The sequence below is a fragment of the Elaeis guineensis genome, chromosome 14 (assembly GCF_000442705.2).
Source record: "Elaeis guineensis isolate ETL-2024a chromosome 14, EG11, whole genome shotgun sequence".
Classification (NCBI taxonomy): domain Eukaryota; kingdom Viridiplantae; phylum Streptophyta; class Magnoliopsida; order Arecales; family Arecaceae; genus Elaeis; species Elaeis guineensis.
The window spans coordinates 13,714,985-13,733,875 of NC_026006.2; positions in this window are offsets into that span (position 1 = coordinate 13,714,985).

Consider the following 18,891-nt stretch of genomic DNA (forward strand, 5'->3'; position numbering starts at 1 on the left):
CGGGCTCGGCAGGGCTCTCCCCAGGAAGGTTCCGCAGCTATGCCCCCCTCAACACATCAAAAACCCAGGTGCTGATGGAGGTCAGAGAGCAGTTCCCAAGGCCAGAGAGGATGCGCACGCACCCCGAGAAGCACAATCCCAATAAGTTCTGCCTCTACCATCATGATCACGGCCACGACATGGAGGAATGCATCCAACTCCGAGATGAAATCGAGGAGCTCATCCGATGGGGTCGACTCGATAGGTTCATTCGGCACCGGCCTGAGGGTAAAGAAGATCGGCCAAGGGCCCTACCGCAGCCTGAGCCACCGAGGGAAGAGCAGCTCGGAGATCGGCCTCCAATTGGGATCATCAACTCTGTCTCTAAAGGACCTTGACAAGAAGCAGACCTTCCACAGCCCTAGGGTTTGAAAACTTGTAAATGTATTGCGAACGATCCCGCTTTAAATCAAGATTTCTTTCAGACTTGCATATCTTTCCCTTTTTGGCATCGACTTGTAACGAAAGGGGACGACCCGTCAGACAACAAAAACAAACCCCAATGTGGGTAAGGTCGAAGGCCCGATTATTTATAGATCGAATGGGGGGAGAGGCCATACAGTGCCCATATGTGCCCCCACAGCCATGTTAGGGATCCTCCTCGCCCTAACATGAGTAAGGTCGAAGGCCTGGTTATTTGTAGATCGGATGGGGGGAGAGGCCATACAGCGCCCATATGTGCCCCACAGCCATGTTAGGGACAGGAGGAGAACCTCACCCTAACATGAGCAAGATCGAAGGCCCGATTATTTGTAGACCAGATGGGGGGAGAGGCCATACAGCGCCCATATGTGCCCCACAGCCATGTTAGGGACAAAAGGAGAACCTCGCCCTAACATGAGCAAGGTCGAAGGCCCGATTATTTGTAGACCGGATGGGGAGAGAGGCCATACAGCGCCCATATGCGCCCCCACAGCCATGTTAGGGATGGGAGGAGAACCTCGCCCTAACATGAGCAAGGTCGAAGGCCCGATTATTTGCAGGACCGGATGGGGGGAGAGGCCATACAGCATCCATATGTGCCCCCACAGCCCCGTTAGGAACAGAAGGGGAACCTCGTCCTGACCCGAGCTGAAACTGATCACATTCGAAAATAGGGGAAGAACCTCATCTCGATGCCAATTAAGGTCCGGCCATTCGAGACCCGGCAAAAAAGAAGAAAAAGAAAGAGAATGAGGGAAATGTGAAGGAACAGCGGTGGGCCATCCCAACGAAAAATGGAGGCCGAACTACACTAAAAGCGCAAAGGACCTCGTCTCTATAAAGAGGGAGGAAGAAAAAGTAAGATCTACGGTCGCGAACAAAAGGCAAATCGATGCGGCGATGGCTAGGAACCTTCAAGCGACGTCGACACCGAACCAACCAAAAGCACAAGAAACTCGATAATGATGACCTAGTATAAAGATGAACAAGGGACCTTCGAACAACATCGACATCGCACAGGACAAAAATGAAAGAAGTCTGGCGCACGACGATTCGACACGACGTACGGGTAAGGTAATAAAAACTTTTTCATTTCATTAGCAAAATATGCATTACAGAGCCTGAAAAAAAAAAACAAAACAAAACAACAACAACAAAGACAACAACGACAACAACGACGGCGACAACAAATAGACAAATGGCAAAAGAAGACACACAGGAGGACAAAAGGCAAAAGAGCCCTAAGGGGGCCCGGCTTCCTCCGACCTCGAACTCTCGGCTTCGGCCCTCATCAGGGAGTGCCTTAAGCTCTCGACTTCTACTTTCAATTCCTTCTCTCTCATTAGCAATTCCATATATCTTCGATGAAGCCACTGGCTCTCGTTCTCCACCTCTCGGTGTCTTTTTCTCAGGACCTCAAATTCCGCCTCCGCGTCCCTGACTGCCTGCTGCTCATGTACTAGCTGGATCTTCAATTGCTGCAGCTCAGCCTTCTCCACCCCAAGGGCGACAGATAGCTCTTCTACGGTTCTTCTCAGGGATTGGAGATCGTCGGGACCCCGAACAAGAGCAAACTAAGCTCCTTCAGCTAGCCGCCTTTGAAGGTGGGCAACCTCGTCGGTCACCATCCTGAGCTTCCCTCTATAGTTGTCCACCTGCTTGCACCAGCCGGCCCGGTGCGCGTTATAGCCCGCCTCGACATCCTGGAGCTATTGCTGAAGGTCGAAGACCTTCTTCGACCATTCCTGATCGCTGTCGGCCCGAGTCAAAAGTCGGGATGAGCTTCCTTCCAACTGGCTAATCCTCTCCTATGCAGCTGACAGCTCCACTCTGAGGGAACTGATCTTGACAGCTTGAGCCCAAGATCGGTCGCTAGTGCGCTTCTTGTGTTCCTCCAGCTCCTTCTCGAAGTTTGCCTTTCTCTGGCTGTACTCCATGATCCCCTTCACGTGGAGGTTCCGAAAGCGGGTGGCCTCTGCGGTGGCTTCAGAGTGGCTCTCCCTCAACCTGCGAAGCTCGCCATCCATCTTCTTCGACCTTTTTGTTAAATGAAGAACTTTCTTCTTCAGGCACTGGATCATGGACTTCAGCAGAATCCCCTGTGGCAGGGGAAGCACTTCGGTGGGACACTGCCATCGGGAGACAAAAGCGTCAAGGCGTGTCTCATTGCAGAAAGAAAAACAAAAAAGGCGGAGGAAGGAAGAGTGGAGAAGCCCTCCATAAGGAGAAATTCAACTTTATTGATTGAATGTTTCTTGAAGACAAAAAGGAAAAGAAAAATTGTAGTAAAAGAAAAATACAAGGTCAGAGGTCTCAGACCTCTGAAATAGGAGTTGGGGAGCTCGGTGTCCCTGGAAGGGAGGCTGCAGTGGCAGTAGCAGTGGGAGAGGGAACGGTCTCGTCTTCAGACGCTTCGCCCAAGAAGCTGAGATCAAGCTTGGAAAATTTTCTGGCCACCTTCTCCTGGCAGAACTCAAATCCTTTGATGAATGCTTCTTGGCCGAACTTGACGTTCAGGTCCCTCATCTCCGCAGAGGCCTTGAACTCCTCCACCGTAAGAACTCCGGCCTCCGAGACCAGGACCGGGATCTGCTCTGCCAAATTTGCAACCTCGGCCTCCTTCTTCCTCACCGTCTCCTCCGAGGTCTGCTTCTCTTTCTCCAGGGCCTGTTTTTCTTTCTCTAGGGCCTCTTGGAGGGTAACTACCTTGGCTGCCTTTTCTTTGAGGCGAGCGACTTCGGCCCGGCGACTCTCCTCTGCCTGGATGGCGTCCCTTCTCATCCGGTTCATCGCCTCGATATTGGCAAGGAGTTGGTGCCTGATCTGCAAGGGCTGCTAGGAGGTCAGAATGAAGATTGAGAAGCTAATTAAATGAAGGAGCGAGGGGAAGGGGGAAGGTGAATCTGTTTACCTCAAGAAAGGACCCTAGGGAGTCCCAAACCCACTGTTCAGGATCGGTGCGATCAATCCTCTCGACGACCTCGGGCAGGATGCAGCCGTCAATCAACCGCTTTATCAAGTCCCTGTCATTGAAGGGATTCTCCCCCGGCTCTTCTTCAGAACCATGGGATTCTTCGATGGCGGCCCGGCGGCTACTCACCCTACGGGCCACCGACTTCCTTCTCCTCCCCCTCTCGGCCCCAGGCACCATCTCGATGCGGTCCCCTAAGGCGGGAACCTCAGCGGGAGAGCTCCTTGAAGAGGCCCGGGGAGCTGGGGGCTCGGCGTCTGAAGGAACGTCGATCACGGGGGCCGCCTAGGCAGGCGTGGTCGAGCTCATCTCCTCCGTTCTGGCTTTCTTTGCTGATCCAGAGGTCGCGGTGCCTTTTCTTTTGTGGGCCTTGAGGCCCCTGGCGAGCATCCGTGCTGCTTTGACGTCTATCCCTAAAAAAAAAAAAAAGAGAGAGAAAAAGAAGATCAGTGATGGGGTGAAAAAGGAAGAAGCGACATACAAAAAAAAAAAAGGGAGAAAGAGAAAGAAAAAGAGGAAGAAAAAAAAAGAGAAGAAGAAGAAGAGCAGGAGAAAAGAAGAGGAAAGAAAAGGTGGGATACTCGCAGGATCCTGGGGACTCAAGCCGATGTTGAACAAAAACTGCTCCTTCAGAAGGTTGGGAAGGGAAGGAGCCGAATAACCAGGAAGCTTCCGGGCGGCCTGAAGGTCGTCCTCTCCCAGGCTAGGAGCCCGACGAACAGAGTCCCTCAGGGAGCCCCAAGGGGGCAATCCCAACCTCAAGGTCAGGCAGTGGACAAAGAGGTACTTCCCCTTCTAGTTATGGATTGAAGAGGGAGCACCTTTCAGCAAACCCTTCTTGCCAAACTGGAGGGAGAAATATCACCAGTCCTTTGCCGAGGGGTGACGCTTGAAGGTGTAAAAATGCCTAAACAAAGAAAGAGATGGCTAAACTTCGACTACATGACAAAGGGAGAGGAACCCTATCAAAAACCTAAAGGAGTTCGGCGCAACTGAAGCTAAAGAAATGTCTAAAAAATGAAAAAGGGCGACGATGAAGGACGGAAGCGGAAGCCGGAGTCCGACATGGAAGGCCTCCTGATACAGGCAGAAGCGGCCAGGTGGGGGGTGCTAGCTCGGTCGGCGGGACCAGAAAGCTCCAGATCGTACCCCGAAGGAACTCCATACTGAACCCTTATCAGTAGGAGTTCATCTGGAGTCAGAGAACAGGGAATGGCAGCCGGCGCAAAAATCAGACAAGGCCCAGCCCCAGATGTAGGTTCGTCTACAGTGTGGGGGTTCTGGGGGGCTGAGGCGGACGAACTCCCAGAACCACTAGAGGCGGAGGTGCCAGAAGATATTTCAAATAAGAACCCTAAAAACCCCGAAGAAATCAGGCGGAACAAGAGGCAAAAGGTTTGCGGGAAACCAAACCAAAGGAATGCGACAGGAGAAAAATGGAGGAAAAGGGGCACCCAAATGGCAAGAAAGGGAACGAAAGTTCCGGGACTAACCTAAGTTGCTCCGAAGGATGCAGAAGGTGCGAGGATAGGGATGACTCGAAGGACACTTAGGGCCAAGGAGGGTCAGATCTCTCCAAGAGAAGACAGACACCGACAGAACTTTCAGGCAGAATGAGTTCTCTAAAGGTGGAAAGGCGGGTTTAAATAGACCCTGGGATCTGGTGCTATAATGATCGTGGATTTCCCCAGGCCGACCCACGCTCGTCATGTGTCCCACTTGCCACGGCAGGCGGCTAAAAGTGGTTGACAGCTGACAGAGCCATTACTGCGCCGTACCTGGGCCAGCGCTCCAGCGAGAATTTCGAAAGGTCCCTTCGGATCTCCCCGATTCGAAAAGACTCCAGCACGTGCGCATTAAATGCCAGAATATCTGAGGGTGATCGTGCACAGGATTCGAGGGGACAACTTCGGCTGTGGAAATTTCTCTGTACTTTCTTCATTCGAAACTCAAACTCGAAAGTAGGGGGACTGGTGTTGGGTATAAAATACCCTCCAGCCAAAGTTCATGATAGGAGCGACCCTCCAGGGATTCTACTGATGTCCGACCTCCGACGACATCTCGTCGAACCTCTCTGGCGACCGAGCCTCCACAACATTTCCAAGTTCTGTCGATGGATAAACCCCCACCAACGTCGACCGGATTCTTCACGACGGATGGACTCCACCCAAGTTTCCACGGTGGTCGACCACCTTCAAGACTCCATCCGGACTCCTATGGGAGCCGGACTTCATCCCCGACTTCAACCGCAAGAAGACTTCGTCCGGACTCCTACGGGAGCCGGACTTCGCCCCCAACTTTGATCACAGGTAGACTCCGTCCGAACTCCTACGGGAGCCGGACTTCATCCCCGACTTCAACCGCAAGAAGACTCCGTCCGGACTCCTACGGGAGCTGGACTTCGTCCCCGACTTTGACTGCAGGTAGACTCCGTCCGGACTCCTACGGGAGCCAGACTTCACCCCCGACTTTGACTGCAAGTAGACTCCGTCCGGACTCCTACGGGAGCCGGACTTCATCCCCGACTTCAACCGCAAGAAGACTCCGTCTGGACTCCTACGGGAGTCAGACTTCACCCCCGACTTTGATTGCAGGTAGACTCCGTCCGGACTCCTACGGGAGTTGGACTTCATCCCCGACTTCAACCGCAAGAAGACTCCGTCCAGACTCCAACGGGAGTCGGACTTCGCCCCCGACTTTGATTGCAGGTAGACTCCGTTCGGACTCCTACGGGAGCCGGACTTCGCCCCCAGCTTTGATTGCAGGTAGACTCCGTCTGAACTCCTACGGGACCCAGACTGCGTCCCCGACTTCAACCACAAGAGGACTCCATCCGGACTTCTATGGGAGCCGGACTGCATCCCCGACTTCAACCACAAGAGGACTTCGCCCGGACTCCTACAGAAGCCGGACTTCGTCCTCGACTTTGGCTGCAGGAGGACTTCGTCCGGGCTCCTATGGGAGCCAGACTCTGAGCCCCTACTGCAAGCGACCCACTCCGAGTTTTCGCTGCAAACGATCTACCTCAAATTTCTATCACGAGCGGCCTTGGCTGAGACTCCTCGACAAATGATCCCCATCCGGACTTCTACGGGGACTGGACTCCAATCAAGACCTGGACCCCCTGGCAGGCCGCAGTAACGGCCACGACTCCGCTCCACTTCCTGCGATGGATTTTGTACGGCTCCATTACTCCCTGACAGACCACAATAATGGCCATGATTCTGCTCCACTTCCTACGACAGATACCACACAGTTTCTCCACCCTCTGGCAAGTCGCGACAATGGACGCCGCTCCACTCCCCGCAACAGACTCCACGTGGCATGTCCCAGTGATGGCCACGATCCCACTCCACTACTCTTCGCAACAAACTCCTCCTGACCCTGGGCAGCCCACTGCCAGATGGTTACAGACATCGCTATCAGTCTGTTGCCCCTTCCGCCTATAAAAGGGGGATCCCAGATACGTTATTCTCTAAGCTCTAATTTCTATCTCAAAACTCTGCTAAAATTTTTGTTCGAGCACTCCATTCTTGTTGAGGTAGAGAATTGACTTGAGCGTCGGAGGGTCTTGCCGAAGCAACCCCAACTCCGGTTTAGACTTCTTTTGCAGGTCCCGACGGCGACCGCGATTCTCTCGACTCCAGCTTCTCTGACGCAGGTGGATTTTTGCACCAACAGAGACCATTAAAAGGGCTGGTCTAGGAGCACCTAAATCAGTCACACTGATTTACCTAGCTGACATGGGTCAGCTCGAATAGTCAAGTGATTCGATCAAAACATAATTTCACCAAGTGGCCAGGTAAGTTCGATCAGTGGGAGGGTCGGCCAAAGCTTGCCTTAGACACCATCAGAAATGGCCAGATAAGCGGGCTCCCAATTAAAAACCACCGGTCTAGTTTATCTTAGACACCAACTGGTTTAATTAGTTTCGATTAGATCAACCTAACAGTTCGTGCTAGACCGCTTAGCCAAGAATCAAGTCCATTTGGTTCTCGTTAAAGATATGGACTTGACCAACTACAACTATTGTAATTGATCTAGAAAATCCTTAACCTAATCTAAGACAACAATTGATTAGATTTAGTCAATTCTCTAATTAAGTCCATCTTTAATCTAACCATAGGTCTAACCCAATTAATGGACCTAATTTCCACTAACCCATTAACCCAATGTATTATGATTTGTGTCTTAGGTTCTTCAATTCACAATCCTAGAACCTAATCAAAACAACTTCTTAATTCTTAATTAAGTTTTGGGCTGAGGGTTGGGTTTGACTTTTTAAAAAATAATTTTCATATTTGTAAAATAATTTTACAATATGATTCTACCAACCATATTGCATGTTTGATTCATAATCAAGATGCAAGTGAAATAAACATGAAAGTACTTTAGATCTAATCTAAACAGGTTCATGTAATTGAAATAATTTTAATTTTAAATAATTTTTTTGCATAAAAATTATTAACAAAAAAATTTTATTTTAGATTTAAATATTTTTTAAATTTAATAAATCCTAAATTTAATCTAGATCATATCTAATAAATTTATGATTAAAGACAGATCTACATGAACTAGGACAACCTTTGCACTGTAAGGAGTAAACCTTACAGCAGGACAACCTTGCAGTTCGTGATTGATCTAAAATTTTAATTTTAAATTTAATAATTAGATTATAAATTAGATCTAATCTAAAAAATAATCTAAGAATAAATAAATAATCATGTAATGAAGAACCTAGGCTCTGATACCAATTGAAGGAACCAAATCTAGGGTTTCAGGGTTAGATCTTGAAATTTTTTCAAGATCATGCAGCGGAAGACTAAAATAAATCAAATTTTATTTTTTAAAATTAGAAAATTTCTAGATCTGAGATTCTATTACATAATTATTACATAGCAATAAATCAAAAATTAAAATATATAGAGCATGAACTACATGTTGATCATATCAACATGTTTCTATACTACGTCTAATATATGTATTAAATAATAGATTAGATCTATTACCTTGCAAGTTAGACATTCTAACCTCACTGATCTAGGCTTAAGGATGATGTTGCAAGCTGCACATGTATCCGGTCTCTAGGAGTCATCCACACGAGCCCACGAATCTCGATCAGAAGTCCTGCTTCAGAAAATCAGCACAGTATGCTAGTACTGCGTTGATCCTTCTTTGATGGTTGATCAGGTGCCTCCTTCTTCTTGATTTGAGATCTTTCAAAGATAAGAAGTAGGAGGAGGAGTTTTAGATCTGAGATGCTCTTAGAAAACTCAAGATGGAGGAAGGGAAGAGATAAAAACAAACAACCCTAGAAGAAGACCCTCTTCTTCTTCTCGTTTTTCTCTCTAAATACCCTATCTTGTGTCTATTATATCTCCACGATCTAAAGGTCTTTCTCTTTTATTTTTAGATGACCCCAAGGTATATCAAATCTCTATATTCTTCAAAAATTTTATGAAAAAACTCATTTTATAGAGAGAGATATGATAGAATCTTTGTCTAGGTCAAATACCTAGTCAAAGCTTATCCAAACATGACAAAATAAGGGGCACCCAACTCTTGAGCACCTCCTCCTTATTTTTGTATATGGACCATCAAAAAAGGGTACACAATATGTACCCTAAAAGTCACAAAAATTTTAAAAAAAATTTGAATAAATTCGATACAAAATTGAAAGAGTTTGGATTTCCAAAACTCTATCTTATAGAATTTGAAATCCAAACTTATTCCTCTTTGATTTGATCCAAACCACCTTCCATGTAAAAAAGAAGAGAGAAAATCTTTTGTGGATGTGAGAGAGACCTGAGAGAGGGCTTTTGTCGCACAAAATAAGAGGGGATTGGCATAGAATAAGAGAGAGGACGTGGGGGGCTTATGTGGCGCAAGGTGGAATCCTAGTCTTACTAAGATTCTAACTCATGACTTGTTTTAATTTTGTTTCTCAAATCAAATCAAACAAAAATTAGATCAATCTAATTAAAATAGGTCTTAACCCAATTAAAAATCTAATTTAATCAGATTAAATTAGATTTAAATCTGATTTAATTTTTTAATCAAATTAGAAATTAGGTTGACCCAAGTCCTAATTGAACTAGGACTAGTTTTTCCTTGCAATTGGCTTATCTAATAAACTAATTGAACTTGATCCAATCAAGTTCAAATCAAATATAATTAAATCATATTTAATTAGACTTAATCTTAACCCATTGATTTAATCAAATTAAGCCAATTAGCAATCAACTTGCTAATTGATCCTCCTGCAACACTTGCATTGGGTTAAATGTCAATCATATTGATCATTTAACCCTAGAACGATTCTTAATCATTGATCAACCATCCGATCAGATCATGAACTCTAATGTGTGTGACCTCATAGGTCCGAACCTAAGTCGATAGTACAGGAATAAATTTTTATACCAATCGAAGTGACCATCTAGCAATGGTACCCAACAACCGGATGGGTCGAATGTGTAGACCAACATCCTTAGAACCCATGTGGATATAGTTTCCATATAATTCATCCCCTTGACCAAAATGATCATAGGATATCTCAGAGTTCAACTGTCAACTCTGATCAGGTTGTCCACATTGTATTTCAAAATATCAAATCCATCTGATGGATTATCTTGGCCAAGGTTTTGCTAAATTGAAATACAGCGACTCATTCTTCTCCAACTCTTGGAGTGGTCAATCCTATCTCGATCACACTCTGAATTTGCAAGTACTTGACTGTGCCCAGAAGCTTTCCATCTCTGAATTAAAAATTCAGTTAGTCCAGTACCAAAGCACAGTGAGTTGCTTGCAAGTCACTGAGGTGATCTCAGGTCTAAGGGACACTTATACCTATATCCCATCAGAGACATTTTTGATAGTAGAATGCTCTGGAGTTGGTCACGTTTAATGACAATGTACCTTTACATCTCACCTATATACTATACCAGTGTCTCCACACTTTTTGGTTAAGAGGACAACCAACCCATATGGCCTACAGCAATCTATGCTCGATAAAAGCTGTCATCCTTATTAACAGCTTATCATTTGGTCGTGAACAGTTTTAAGGACTAATTGATAAATCCTCTCTTTATCGAACTTAAATAGCCCTAAGGACTTCATCATAACAATGGAGTTCATTAGAAGATGAAGACTTATGATGAAAATACCAAAAATATATTTTATTTATTAATAAATTAATTATAATACTTGGTTGCTCAACCGTCAATAGTTTGATGATTGGCTTTTGAGACACATTTCCCAACAATTAGAACTTCATGCATATGTGATATGCTTGAGATGCTTAGTTATAGTCATATTGTATGATTATATTTTTCATATCTTAGAGATATGACTGGATGCTATGTTTAGTTGTTATGATTTTTAAGATACAACTATATTTGTGCATCATTATGATTGATTGATTTAGGATGTGCTTGAGACCATTAAAGTCCTCATAAAAATTATATTAAGTCATAGTGTTATGAATCAGTAGCTGACTTATTTCTTGAATCAATTAATTAATTGGTATGTAAGGAGTGTTTCAAGTACGGTGGTTATTTAATTGGTTCCATTGCTGGCCTGATCAATTTTATTAGTATCTAAGAAAATCAAAGGGGGACCCCCACCAATCTTAATATTTTTTTGACCAATTGGATTAATTTGAATCTTGAATGAAGATAGCTTAGTATTTTGAACACTACATATGCCTTCCTTTATGTCTAGTCAATATCCTATCAAAAATCATAGTAGGTTTATTATGATATCCACAAAGCTTGCTATAGGGATTGATGTGGATTTATCTTGGTGCATATTATATGCTTTATAACATATTTGGATATGTTAGTTTGTTGTGATATCCACAAGGGCATCATTTTTCAGATATGACTGTATAAAAATAAAGGGTCTGACTTAACTAAAAATACTATAGTTTATTGTGATATCCACAAGGCTATGAGTATTTTTAGAGGCAGATTATGTTGAGAGTTGCATGAGATGCAATTAGATGATTTTTCTACTTTTGAACTCATTGAGGTTTGTTGTGATATCCAAAAGATTTCATTGAGGGATTAGAGTCTCAACCCCATTAAGAATCCAGATTAGAGTTTCTCATTTATCATAGGAGTAGACTATGGTATCCGATAAAATAGTGAGAGGCATAACTAGTTTCAAATCCTCATCTAATTAGTATCCGATAAAATAGTGAGAGGCATAACTAGTTTCAAGTCCTCATCTAGTTATGCATGTCAAACATGAGTGGTCTGCTTATACTATTGTTCTTTATTTATGTAGATTTAAGTCTGCATTATGGCTTCTTTATTTTCACTGCATAACACCACAAATAAAAATATGTTGACCGATCCAACTCTGTGGATTGGTTGAGAAACTTGTAAATAAGGTTCGTATTGGAGAAGAACTCTGATGTTCTGGATATTCCTGACCTTATGATGGTCAGTAATAATGAGAAGGCAAAAGATATCCATATGGATATTATCTATTTATTTTGTGGCAAGTTTGGACATTGAGAGTATAATTGCAAGAATAATCTTGCAAATTTGAAGTAGGGTGCAAGAATAGCACCAAAAGGTATGTATATGATACAAACCTATTTTTCATTGAGTGACTCAGACTCTAACACTTAGATATTAGATACCGCCTGTGGATCGTATATTTGTAATTCATTACAGCGACTACAGAATATCAAAGGTCTAAAAAGAGGTGACCTCAAGCTTTATGGCACAAGTAGAGAGTTCATTAGCGCAAAGGCTGTGAGAAACTGTATGCTTGATTTACCTTCAGACAAAATTTTAGTATTGAAAGACTGTTATTACATGCCAAAGATCATTAGAAATATTATTTCTATATTGTTGTTATTAAAACAAGATTATGAAATAAGATTAATGAAAAATAGATGCTCTATTTTTTTTTCTAATAAATATTATGACAGTAGTTATATTGATAATAATCTTTTAATTCATGCACTTAATGAAAATATTTTTTATATTGAAAGAAATATGAAAAGAAAGAGAAAAGATGTGAATGTCACATATCTCTGGTATTGTCACCTTGGTCATTTTAGTGAGTCAAGAATTAACACGTTATACAAAGAAAAATTCTTTGACCCATATGATTATGAATCATTGGAAACTTATAAATCTTGTCTCATGGGTAAGATGATCAAGACTCCATTTTCTAGATATAGAGAGAGGACAAATGAGTTGTTAGCCCTATTACATACAGATGTATGTGGACCAATGATAATTCAGGCCAGAGGAGGATATTTCAATTTTATCACTTTTATAAAAGATTTATCAAGGTTTGGATATGTATACCTTATGAAATATAAATTTAAAACCTTTGATAAGTTCAAAGAGTATCAATATATGATCAAGAAACAAACTGAAAAAGATATTAAGGTTCTTCGATCTGATCGAGGAAGAGAATACTTATCCAGTAAATTTTTTGATTATCTTAAAAGTAAAGGTATTCTCTCTGAATGGATCCCTCCTTATACACCCCAATTAAATAGTGTAGCAGAAAGGAAGAATCACACTTTGATGGATATAGTGCAGTCCATAATGTGCTTTACTAATCTTCCAATATCTTTTTAGAGATAATACCCTAGAGACTGCCCCATACATATTAAACAGGGTGCCTTCAAAGTCTGTTGCAAGCACACCATATGAGATATGGAAGGGAAGGAAGCCTAATCTTAAACATCTTAAGACTTGGAGCTGTCTTGTTTATATCAGAAATATTTTTGGATATAAGCTTAGTGCTAGATCAGATAAGTATAGATTTGTAGGGTATCCTAAGGAAACCAATGGATACTACTTCTACCACCTACTGAACAAAAGGTGTTTGTTAGTAGGCACACCACTTTTTTGAAAAATAAACTCATCCAAGAAGGAAGCAGTGGAAGGAATATTGAACTTACTGAAGTTTATGATCTATAAATTAATCCAAAAATATTAGTGGTTGGATCATAAGAAGATCCTCAATCAAAAGTACCTAAAGATGAGGTACATCCATAATACACACCTCCTCTCTGAAGGTCAGATAAAGTGCATCATGCACCTCTGAGATTTGATGACAATATGATCAACATCATTCAGGATGATGATCTACTAACCTATTCGGAAGCTATCATAAGTAGAGACTCAGACAGATGGTTGAAAGCCATGAAATCTGAGATGGACTCGATGTATATCAACCAAGTGCAAACCTTAGTTGATGCACCTAAGGGTGTGATCTCAATAGGGTGAAAGTGGATCTTCAAGAAAAAGATCAGAGCAGATGGCCAAGTAAAAATCTATAAAGCTAGGTTGGTGGTGAAGGATTTCAGTCAAAGCTAAAGAATTGACTATGATGAAACCTTCTCATCAGTGGCTATACTCAAGTCCATCCAAATTTTGCTTGCTATAGCAGCATACTACGATTATGAGATCTAACAGATGAATATCAAGACTGTATTCCTCAATGGTAATCTAGAGAAAAAAGTCTATATGACTTAGTCAGAGGGATTTATCTCAAGTGGGAGAACAAATCAAGTATGCAAGCTAAAGAGATCCATCTATAGATTAAATAAAGCTTCGAGGAGCTGAAACATCCGATTTGATATGACAGTCAAAGAGTTTGGCTTTATCAAAAATAAGGATGAACCACATGTGTATGAGAAGATAAGTAGGAGTACTATTCTCTTCTTGGTTTTGTATGTTGATGACATACTGCCCATTGGGAAGAATATCCTAATAATGCAATCGATCAAAACTTGACTATCGAATAAGTTTTTCATGAAAGACTTGGGTGAAGCATCCTATATATTGGGTATAAAGATCTATAGAGATAGATCTAAAAGGATGTTAGGCTTATCCCAGTCATAGTACATAGATCTCATATTAAAGAGATTTAATATGGAGGCTAGTAAGAGAGGTTACTTGCCTGCAAGTCATGGTATACGTCTCTCAAAAAAAAAAGTATCCTAAGACATTAGAAGAGAGAAAGAGGATGAATGAAATCCCTTATGCTTTGGTTATGGGATCAATTATGTATGTTATGCTATGTACCAGGTCTGATGTAGTTTATGCTTTGGGCATAGCTATCAGATTTCAAGCTGATCCAAGGGAGGATCATTGGAAAGCGGATGATAGCAAGTCGATATCAGGGTATGTGTTTACCTTAAATGATGGAGCAGTGAGTTGAAAGAGCTCCAAGCAGCAGATAGTATCTGGCTCAATTACTGAGGCAGAGTAAATCACTGCTAGTAAAGCCATTAAGAAAGCTGTCTGGATAAAAAAAAATTATCATAGATTTAGAAGTCATTCCTAAGAATGAAGGACCAGTGTCACTCTATCGTGATAACACTGGGGCCATTATTCAAGTAAAGGAACCTAGGCCTCATTATAGATCCAAGCACATCCTTAGATACTTTCATCTCGTTAGAGATAAGATTTTATCCTTGAATGAGTAGACAGAAAGAACAATATAACAGACCCATTCACTAAGGCCATACCAAAGCAGCTATATAATCACCATCTTGATTGTATGAGATATAAAGGTAATTGGCTTTAGTACAAGTGGAAGATTGAAAGAAGAATGCCCTATAAGCCAATCACAAGTGTGTTGCGATGAATTTTTTTTTTATAATTTTTCAACTCATGAAATGATATTTATTATTTGAGGTATTGATTCATCATATTAGCTGTATCTTATTATGTCTAAGATTATGATGAACCCCAAAGATTAGGACAATGATTTTAGGAGACATGAATGGGTCATACTAGTGAGACCTAAAATCCTAAAATTCTAATCTTAAATATTTCTGATCGTAGGAGCATTGAGTCGGAGATTAATATTTCGGATAGACTGGCATATCTTATGTATGCTCGATAGAGAGGGTGGCAGATCTCACTAGACACTTGTGTGGGACACTAATACAAAGATGTGGGTGCTCATTTGAAAAATGAGTCCACAAAATTAACTTGATGAAAGAGAACATCTTATGGAAGCCTTACTTGCATGTCAAAGATGGTTCTCTAGGTGGGAGTTGTGCAAGTGATCCTTAGACCTGAGACCACCATAGAATCTTGTGCACATTAACTCATATTTTGGTTCATATCTAGGTATGGCATTAAGACATGTACGGGATGTTCTGGATATGGAGTGTATATGAAGGTGGTGAGTAGGTCAACATGGAATCGATTACTCTTAGTAAGAAGAGATCGCATCCTGTGTATTCTCAATCCTAGATGACTTGAAAAATTTTTTTTGGCCAAAAGCAGAAAGGAGATTGTAAAGAGTTTTTAATACTTCTTCATTGGAGTTATCATTGGTTAATTGAGAATTGATATGAATACGTGTTTGAGTTTGACATGATTCTATACTCATAAACATATTCAGGGTGCAGGGATGATCGAAGGATTAAATATTTCTGATCGTAGGAGCATTGAGTCGGAGATTAATATTTCGGATAGACTGGCACATCTTATGTATGCTCGATAGAGAGGGTGGCAGATCTCACTAGACACTTGTGTGGGACACTAATATAAAGATATGGGTGCTCATTTGAAAAATGAGTCCACTGAATTAACTTGATGAAAGAGAACATCTTATGGAAGCCTTACTTACATATCAAAGATGGTTCTCTAGGTGGGAGTTGTGCAAGTGATCCTTAGACCTGAGACCATCATAAAATCTTGTGCACATGAACTCATATTTTGGTTCATATCTAAGTATGGCATTAAGACATGTATGGGATATTCTGGATATGGAGTGTATATGAAGGTTGTGAGTAGGTCAACATGGAATCGATTACTTCTAGTAAGAAGAGATCGCATCCTGTGTATTCTCAATCCTAGATGACTTGAAAAAAAAATTTTGGCCAAAAGCAGAAAGGAGATTGTAAAGAGTTTTTAATACTTCTTCATTGGAGTTATCATTGGTTAATTGAGAATTGATATGAATATGTGTTTGAGTTTGACATGATTCTATACTCATAAACATATTCAGGGTGCAGGGATGATCGAAGGATTGAATTATATGGTAACTTGCCACTGAAGAGTATATTTGGTATTTTCATCAAAATTTTATATCTTCTAAGTAGTCATGATACGTTGCTAGATATCAATCTTAACTTGTAGATTTTTGATCAAATTAAAGAGTTTAATTCGAATGCCAATTAGAAAGAGTTCTAATTACTGAAATCGGGTTAGCTCGATTCGACCTAAATCGATTAGATTAAATTCTAATCAAATTAGGCCAACATACATCCAAATCTACTACTAGCTAGATGTGGAACCCAATGGATCACACACATATAAAAATTGGCCAAGGATCCTTTTTAAAAAGATTGATTGGAATTTTGGATTCAATCGGGGTTTTGGTAAGCATGCTAGCACGTGTGGAATCCCTAGCTCTTTTAGAGATCAATTTGATCTCATGCCTTGCTCATTTGCTAGCCCAATTTGGTGGGTATTTGGGTTAGGTCAAGCCACCTGAAAGCAACCAAAAAGATGTACCATATCTAGTGTACACACCAAATAACTAAGAGTCCAACATAAGAAGGACTCTTGGCGCTAATATGCAGAATGCATGCACACTTTATTTGTGGCATGGAGAAGGACTAAAAACCCTTCTGGTTTGAGTCTCTATTTTTTATGGCAAGTAAATCAGATGATGAGCCACCTAGAGCACCTTTTGAAGTATGAAAAGTCTATCAGATTATGCATAAAAAAATTGCTCAAAATATTGCTGCATGCATGACAATTTTTTCTAGACGCACGAAGGGACGCGAAGACTCCTTCTGTTTAGGGAGTCTTAAGCGACTTTTTATTTGATAATTTTTTTGATAAAGATCAGTTTTAAGTGTTGATCACATGATAAAAATTTAAAAAATTATTAGATTAAGAAAGATTTCTTTTCACACCCTTTTCTAGGCATGCACGCACGATAGGGAGAAGGTGCTCGTGCGTCTCTTCGATGAAGAGTCCTCACATATGAACTCTTATCCAAATAATGTGTCATTCGGTGATGGCCTTCCTATTTGAATAAAGGTTTATGTGGCAAAATATTGAGAAATATGTCCCAAAAGCCAATCATTAAGCTGTTGATGGTTGAGCAACCAAGTATTGTAATTGATTTGTTAATAAATAAAATATATTTTTGATATTTTCATCATAAGTCTTCATCTTCTAATGAACTCTGTTGTTATGATGAAGTCCTTGGGGCTATTTAAGTTCATTAAAGAGAGAATTTATCGATTAGTCCTTAAAACTGTTCACGACCAAATGATAGGCTGTTAATAAGGACGACAGCTTCTATCAAGCATAGGTCACTGTAGGCCATATGGGTTGGTTGTCCTCTTAACCAAAGAGTGTGGAGACATTGGTATGGCATATAGGTGAGATGTAAGAGTACATCATCATTGAACGTGACCAACTCCAAAGCATTCTACTGTCGAGAATGTCTCTGATGGGATATAGGTATAAATATCCCTTAGACCTGAGATCGCCTCAATGACTTGCAACCAACTCACTGTACTTTAGTACTGGACTAACTAAATTTTTAATTTAGGTATGGAAGGCTTCTGGGCACAGTCAAGTACTTATGAAGTCAGAGTGTGATCGAGATGGGATTGACCACTCCAAGAGTTGGAGAAGAATGAGTCGCTGTATTTCAATTTAGCAAAACCTTGGCCAGGGTAATCCATCGGATGGATTTGATATTTTGAAATACAATGTGGACAACCTGATCAGAGTTGACAGTTGAACTTTGAGATGTTCTATGATCATTTTGGTCAAGGAGATGAATTATATGGAAACTATATCCACATGGGTTCTAAGGATGTTGTTCTACACATTCGACCTATCCGATCATCGGGTACCATTGCTAGATGGTCACTTCGATTGGTACAAAAATTTATTTCTATACTACCAGCTTAGGTTCGAACCTATGAGGTCACACACATTAGAGTTCATGATCCGATCGGATGGTTGATCAATGATTAAGAATCGTTCTAGGGTTAAATGATTAATACGATTGACATTTAACTCAGTGCATGTATTGCAGGAGGATCGATTAGAAATTTGATTGCTAATTGGCTTAATTTGACTAAGTCAATGGGTTAAAATTAAGTCTAATTAAATATAATTTAATTAGATTTAGTTTTGGCTTGATTGGATCAAGTCCAATTGGTTTATTGGATAAGCCAATTGCAAGGAAAAACTAGTCCTAGTTCAATTAAGACTTGGGTCAACCTAATTTCTAATTTGATTAAAAAATTAAATCAGATTTAAATCTAATTTAATCTAATTAAATTAGGTTCTTAATTGGGTTAAGATCAATTTTAATTAGATTGATCTAATTTTGGTTTGATTTGGTTTGAGAAACCAAATTAAAACAAGTCATGAGTTAGAATCCTAGTAAGACTAGGATTCCACCTTGCACCACATAAGCCCCCCCACGTC